Raw genomic sequence first — 9,068 nt, 5'->3', positions numbered from 1 at the left:
TCAGGAATCTCAGTCTTTCACACTTTTAATACATTTATCACAGAACACGGGTGGAACAACATAACTATAATAGTTTTTCACGGCGTTTAGAAAATGGTATTCTCACGCACTTGCCTACACAGCTGGCAGTCAGACGTTGGGCCAACGTTATTTTGACAGTCGGCCCAACGTTGACTAGAATCGTTGGCCCAACATTGGGCCAATACAAGGATTACGTAGGATATCAGCCCAGACAATGAGGAACCAATACATATAAATATTTATTATATTCAAATATATATGTGACCCCTAACTTTGTCATTTGCAGTACAACTTCACCTTATGCCTCCAGCTACACGTTTAACAAGCGAAAAGCACTTATCTGGGAAAACACATACCCAGTGCCGTACAGTTTTCAAACAGAAAGTTCCATTCACAAGCTAAGTCAGTAACAAAGTCACAGTTACTTCCGGGTTAATATCATCACTTCCGCTAAAGGAACATATATGCCATATAACCCACTTCAGTGACATCTCGTCCGGTTTGGACAAAGTCATGTCTAATGCCATACATTTTGGAAAGTTAAAGTTCAGTTAAACTTTACCTACATTAATAAGAAATGTTATGCGCTTCAGATTGAATTACCCTGACCCTCAAAGGGCATTTGAGTGAAAATGGCCAAAGCACTTAACCGTGACCTTGACCACTATAAGGTATGTTTGTTATTTAACACCGCACTCAGCATTATTACAACTACATGACTGCGGTATGTAAATGATGGAATCTGGACCAGACAAACCAGTGATTGATATTGTGAGCAACGCTCCACGTCGTCGGGATACGATGAACGCCATCAGCCAAGTCACCGACCCTGACCACCAAATCCATTAAGTCGCATCTAAAGATCAGCTTAGGCTGGTGATCATGACGACCATTTCTAATCCGAAGGTCCCACGGATATTGACCTTACTCTTAGGTTTGTCTTAAACCTTTCAGATCGTACCCCGACCCCAAAATGCACCACGTCTCCTTGACATACAGTACATGTTACAATGATGACCTTGACAAAACTGGTCAATCTGTTCAACAAAATTCCCGGTCCACAAAGGAAACACACATTGATGATATCCCCGCGGCGTCGAGCGCCTCGTGGTTCAAAAACAAGGTGCGACGGCGGTCTAATTCAGACCTAGCAATAAACCATCTTCATATACATGGGGCTGATAATATTATGATGAACGATCCCCACCGTCGGGGTATGCTCTCTACCAAATCACTGAGACTGACACCCGACCCATTCGGATGCTTTGTACGACCAACATGTTTTGTTTGGGGTCAATTCTATCAAAGAATCCCAATGGGGAAAGTGTGGGTGCATGAAGTTAGCAGGTATGAAACACGTCACCAAGGAAACTGTCACATCACATCAATATATGCACATGTACCCATGAAAGAAAACTACTCATACATAAACTAGAAGATCAATATCTGTATTCGGTTGTTATTCGATCGAGTTATTCAAACCTAAGCTTATATCACGTGACGTACTAGCCTTGCAAGATTTAGGATCGATCTCTGACGAGAATCATCAATATCTCGAATAATACATTTATCTAAAAAAAGTATCATCTACGTAGATGATACTAACATGTACGTAGATGGTACTATAATCTACGAAGATGACACTAACATTTACGTAGATGGTACTATAATCCACGTAGATGATACTTACATTTACGTAGATTGTGCTATTATCTACGAAGATGACACTTACATTACGTAGACGGTACTATAATCTACGAAGATGACACAAACATTTACGTAGATGGTACTATAATCTACGTAGATGACACTAACATTTACGTAGATGGTACTATAATCCACGTAGATGATAGTTACATTTACGCAGATGGTACTATTATCTACGAAGATGACACTTACATTACGTAGACGGTACTATAATCTACGAAGATGACACAAACATTTACGTAGATGGTACTATAATCTACGTAGATGACACTAACATTTACGTAGATGGTACTATAATCCACGTAGATGATAGTTACATTTACGCAGATGGTACTATTATCTACGAAGATGATAGTTACATTTACGAAGATGGTACTATAATCTTCGAAGATGACACTAACATTTACGTAGATGGTACTATAATCCACGTAGATGATAGTTACATTTACGTAGATGGTACTATAATCCACGTAGATGATAGTTACATTTACGTAGATGGTACTATTATCTACGAAGATGATAGTTACATTTACGTAGATGGTACTATTATCTACGTAAATGCCACTTACATTTACGTAGATGGTACTATAATCCACGTAGATGATAGTTACATTTACGTAGATGGTACTATAATCCACGTAGATGATAGTTACATTTACGTAGATGGTACTATAATCCACGTAGATGATAGTTACATTTACGTAGATGGTACTATAATCCACGTAGATGATAGTTACATTTACGTAGATGGTACTATAATCCACGTAGATGATAGTTACATTTACGTAGATGGTACTATTATCTACGAAGATGACACTTACATTTACGTAGATGGTACTATAATCCACGTAGATGATAGTTACTTTTACGTAGATGGTAATATAATCTACGTAGATGATGCTTTCATCTACGTATATGATACTACTCACATCTACTATGAGGATACTTTCATCTACGTACATAATATGATAGTCTACTGGGAAGAATGTATCATCTACTATCAAATTATCGACTAAGGTAACAAAATTTTCTCGAGTAATCGACACTAGTTCCGGGTCAGTTTAAGCCAATGGTTTAATCAATGTTTGACTTTCTACCTTGACATGTGAGGTGAGGTGAGGTGAAATTGGGTTTAACGTCGCGTCCAAGATTATTGCACTTATATAGCGACGTGTGTGTGTGTGTGTGTGTCGTTGCTTGTACTAGACCGGACTGATGCTGGTTAATAGTGCTAGCTCACTGAGATACCATGCCGCAGTTTAACATGAATGCCCCACTCAGACACAGTATACTGACTCCGAGCCGACCAGTCCTTGTTTTAGCCCCTTAATGTCGAGCGCCAGACAGGGTAACAACAAGTACAATCTTTTAACGTCTTTTTGTATGACGCGGCCCGGGATCGAACCCTGGACCTTCCGCTCTCCGGGCGGACGCTCTACCACAAGACCACGGAGGCGGTCACCTTGACATGTTGTTATTGAGGTACTATAGACACATTAAATACAGCATATCATCATTTCAATGTGTCGACACACGCCGCATTCTCTTATAACCGTAATAAAGAGAAGCACAAAATGTTCTCCAGACTACAAACAAACAACAAACAACTGTAGGTCATTATTCAAACTTTTAGCGAAATAATATATATCAACCATAACATGGTTAAAGCCGAACATGTTGATTCTGAGAATTATCCATAACGGAAATAAGGTTTAAGGGATAAAATATGAATATGAAGGGTTGAGAATCACTAAAACTATATCAAACCAACACCAATACGACCCGTGAAGATCCGGGGTAGAAAAGGTTTTCAGCAACCCATGCTTGCCGTAAAAGGCGACAAACGGGATCGGGTGGTCAGGTTCGCTGACATGGTTGATGCACGTCATCGACCCCAATTGCGTGGATCGATGTTCCTAATGTCAATCACTGGATTGTCTGGTCCAGACTCGATTATTTACAGACCGCCGTCATATAGCTGTGCAGCGTTAAACAACAAACCAACCAACCAATCAAATCAAAACTCAGTGTGTTGAAATGATCTCAGTATGTTGTAACAATACGGAAAAGGCTAAATGAAAATATACGACCATTTTATAGTTAATTAAATGAACAGTAATAAAGTTATCACATTTATTTATGATATAAGTGTTTGTATAAACTACTATCCAACCAACTTCACAAGACAATATCTCTGACTGAGTGACGATACATACAATTATATTATCACATACGTAGATGTAAATATCATCTACATAGATGTTAGTATCATCTACGTGGATGAAAGTATTATCTACGTAGATGATAAAAAAAACATTTAGACCGTGGCACTAATACGCTTCCATATAAATCATATTATGGTTCCATACATAAATGATTGCTGACGAGCCAACATGATTGCATTGGTGTTTACACGTTGGCGTTCGTTATCATTCGCATCTTCCGGTAACCCGAAAGGAGGCTCGTCAGCCTCTCGAAAGCCGCCATGTATTTAACTAGTCACGATTTCAAAACCAATTATTCATGTACATATTGAACTCTCATTATGTGATATTGTATTGCGGACAAGTAAATCCATTTGCGATATTTACGCATTTGATTGTGAGAGACCAAGACAGCTAAGGCTCCAATATTAGTAAGTGAGTGAGTGAGTATGGTTTTACGCCGCTTTTAGCAATATTCCAGCAATATCACGGCGGGGGACACCAGAATTGGGCTTCACACATTGTGCCCATGTCGGAAATCGAGCCCGGGTCATCGGCGCGACGAGCGAACGCTTTAACCACTAGCCCCGGCTCCAGTATTAGAATTTGCAAAGTGGACATGTAACGGTAGAGATGGATGAATTTGCTCAGGCCATTCATTGTTTTCATGGCTTTCATGGATAATGTCAAAAGTACTCAATTAAAGCCACTATCAGCTCAGCTGAGTTTAGACATATGTACCAAATGATAGCTTCTATAGAAATGAATTTGTCAGACATTGCTCTGGGATATAAATTTAATGTATACCAGCTAGCACTGGCATAAACAGAGACAAGCCACTCCCATAACTAATTATGTAACAATGATGTTTAATTTGCTTTATTAACATATTATAGGGTTTTTATTGTTATAAAAATATATTTGGGTGATCATCTGGTTCGCTAAGATACCCATACATACACCCACCACTGCGTTATGTCAGATGCGTGTCACATTACTTTATTACTTTAACAAACTGTTTGTTTGTTTGTTTAACGCCGCACTCAGCAATATTCCCACTATATGACGGCGGTCTGTAAATAATCGAGTCTGGACCAGACAATCCAGTGATGAATACAATGAACATCGATTCACGCTCAACCGAGCCTGCTTTAACAAACTGAGGCACCCGAAAAACACAACACAGGTTGCAAGTAAAAATAGATTCCTTAATGAACATTAAACTCTATGATGATTGGTATATCACAAATCATAAACGCAAAGATATACACATGTATAAGATTCGTGGGAATTATTTCGAAATGTGTAAATGAAAACTCTCGCATAAAGGAAAACTATCGTAAAAAGGATCAGCAATAAGTACTCACTGAAATTGTTGATGGAAACTTTATTTACTAAATAGTATGTGTATTAAATTATCTCAATGGATGGCATTAATCGTATATATTCTGGAATATTAAACCTGTTAGATGCGTTTTACTCTCACACCATATATTCACTTGAATACAAACTATATCAAAGGTCTATATTTTGCATCCAGCAGTTTGATAGAGCTTTGAATATTAAATTTGTTGTTTAACGGTTGCTCGTACATCATCGAGACATCACAAGACAAACTAACATTCCACGCTGTCGAGGTACTATGGTACGCAATCAACCAGGTTGCTGAGTCTGATTACCCCATCCATTGAGCCGCCTCTTACGACTAAAAAGGCTACTTGGGAATCCCCACGCATGTTGTTGGTATATGTTAACATAGAGTCACGGTGTCCATGGAAGGACAAATTCAAGCATTGAAAAGACATTATCAAAATTGCCACTCTTAACTGATTATGACTGAGAAATTCATTGTTGAAATTACTTAAAACCAAAAAACACCTTTGTTTTGTCAGTTTTCTTCATTTTATATATCTTTTTAAAAAATTAATTATTAAATAAAAAAGTGAATGTCTTACCAAATATACATTTGAACAAAATAAATATATCAAAGATGTTCATTACAACATGAATATGCGAGCGCTGCTGTAACGTCGACATTAATTTTACGGTAAAGACGCAGATAGAAGAGTAATGGTTCTTGTTGGAAGTAGTTGTGTCCATACGCTAAAGTGGAAGCCTTCGAGAGGGACACGTGCCCACATTCGGCTTGTCCCGGAATGACACGAGATGGTCACGGATGACAGGTTTGGTGACACAAGCGACAGATTGTAAATGTCTGTATCATTGTACAACATCTGGAAATGATCATCTTGAATCAGCAAATGTACATTACATGTATGGAAAAACATTCTTCAAAATGCACGTAACCAACCCATGGTGGTTCTGGGCTAGAATAGATACTTAGCAACCTTGGTTGGTCGCAAGGGGTGACTTAAAAGATCGGGTGATCACGTTCGGTGACGTGTCGGTGACGGTTGATGGCGTGTCAACGTACCTCGACGTCTTGGGTCGTTGCTCATAATACAACTCGTTGCTATATGTCTGAGATTGCCGTTGCGAAGTCACATATTAACTCACACACTTATAATATCAATCACTGAATTGCATGGCCCAGACTTAATACTCAATGCCGTCATATAGCTCGACTAATCCCTCGAGAGCGGCGTTGAACAAAAACACACACACATAAACCAAGTGACAACAAAAGTGGTAACCTGTTCCGATGGCACTTGGTCATGTACAAATACTGATGAGATTAGGCGAGACTATATAAATATCAACGCATAAATTCAATTATTGTCGTGAAACTGATTCGACGACTTTCATGAGTGTTTCACTGTGATGGCGGAATATTTACTTAAAACAGGTGATGCGGACGGATTCGATAAAACTGAAATACCCATGTAAGACACCACAGAAGAATACTCGGTTGTGTGTATTCCATGATTAAAGGATACAGCTACGTGTGCTGTTCTTCGGATCCTGTCAAACACTGGGAGAAATTAAATCTTTTAACATTTAGGAAGAACCTGGACGTGACGCATAACGTAATAGGTTAATCTCGATAAGATAAAATGGGATTAAAGTTAAGTATCCAGGGTGATATTTGTTGTCCATCATTGAAACATCAGCAATTTACATGACGAATGTGAACCTTGAGTGAGTGCCAGTGATCGAGTGACTCATGTCAACAGTATTGTAATTGGAGGATATTTTACATTAATATAACAAATATATAGAACCAGGGCACTGCAGCTCACCGTTAGAAATGGTCAACATATCAAAATGTCACAAGGATTTCACAGCGTTTGCTGCCACATTACAGAACATTTAATACCCTCAATGTGGCTTCCCTTGTGGGTGAGAAAATGTCACCGAATATTCGCAGTATATCGTGTTTGACCATCGTGTTTCAACAACATACATCCGTACTTTCGTTTTCTTTAAAATAATGAACAATTCATAAAATGGTGTCGCATTTGTCCAATTTCATATTTAACATTTCCATTTACATAGATCACAGTCCAACTAGATGTGGCAAAAAGCAAGTGCCGATCCCTCTTAGGTGTGGGAATAAATTGTAAATCAACCTTTGCAACAGTGGAATACTGGCTGTGATTAGTTTTATAAACCAAATCGTACTAAATGATTAAGATATTCACTCACTCATATATTGCTATATATTATAAAAGTTTTGACTCAGTACAGTGTATGTGAATACAGTTCACCAATTAGTTGTGTCGTTATATTTTGGGAGTTATTCACCAATTAGTTGTGTTATATGTGTTACCTTTACGCCGCTTTTAGCAATATTCCAGCTATATCACGGCGGGGTACACCAGAAATGGGCTTCACACATTGTATCCATGTCGGGAATCGAACCCGGGTCTTCGGCGTGACGAGCGAACGCTTTAACCACTAGGCTACCCGACCGCCCCTTGCTGGACAAGAAGGCACCCACCATTATTATGGTGAACAAAGACAGTGACACTTCAGTTACGGTGTAAAATATTTTATTAGCGCTTTCGCACATCATGATGTTTTGCTCAGGTCAATCATCAGGGGATTGCCTAAAAGTCGGGCCAAGAAAAGTCGGGCCGGGCCGGGCCAGCGGGTAATACTAAAAATGGATTGCAGAATAATAAAACGAAACGCGCATATCTAGGTAGATCTCAAATGTCCACAAACGTATAGTTTTGCTCATTTAATTGAGTTTGAATAAAAATGCACCTTCAACAATGTAATTAACTGATGATTATGACTACATACCGTGAGTCTCGTAGAAAAGTCAGCGTCTTGACTGTGTGTTTTCTTTGATTAGAATGCTTCTCACCGACCTTAGCGTGTAGGGGTGTGATGTCCTGGGCAGGCAACGACAGTGTTTTGACTACTCTTCTTTCATTAATTAACGTGTTAAGGTAATAAACCTTTACTAATTCGTGTTAAACCAACACAGGATGTTTTCTGGAAGTGGATATTCGCGAATGTCAAAAGACTGACACGACACGTGTTAATAACTGTCCAAGCACTTCTAAAGTTCCTAACATTATTTATATCTAAAGACTAGTATTATATCTAATTATTTACCACTTTATTGTCTCATATTTCAGTAGTTAAAGAAAACACAGAGCTCAAAGTGAAGCCTTTTTCACTCTACATTCTCAACATAGTCTCTATCAGAAGTGTTTCGCTTGTGTTGGGTCCGACTTGGCCCGGGCGGTCATAATCAACTTTAAACGCACAGATGTATCTTCAAATGTGATTAAATCTATAGATTAGTGTTATATCTACCTATACACCAATTTATAATGTCACAGATCGCAGTATTTATAGAAAACAAGGGGCTAAAAGTGAAGCCCTTTTCCCTCTACATTCTCAACATAGTCTCTATCAGAAGTGTTTGGCTTGTGTTGGGTCCGACTTGGCCCGGGCGGTCAAAATCAACTTTAAACACACAGATGTATCTTCAAATGTGTTTACATCTATAGATTAGTGTTATATCGACCTATATACCACTTTATAATGTCACAGTGTATGGCATTTAAAGAAAACTGGGCCGTTAAAGTCAAGCTCTTTTACTGTATTTTCTTAAGAAATATTATCAAATAAGAATATGTGATTGATCTCTTACAGACTTTAATGGTTTCACAAAAGGAACGACATTTCTCTTCTGACATGCTTGATTGTATTGCAGTC

Source organism: Haliotis rufescens, unplaced genomic scaffold, assembly GCF_023055435.1.
Source record: "Haliotis rufescens isolate VD_foot unplaced genomic scaffold, xgHalRufe1.0.p SCAF_8, whole genome shotgun sequence".
Lineage (NCBI taxonomy): Eukaryota > Metazoa > Mollusca > Gastropoda > Lepetellida > Haliotidae > Haliotis > Haliotis rufescens.
Note: the sequence above shows the minus strand (reverse complement) of the source record.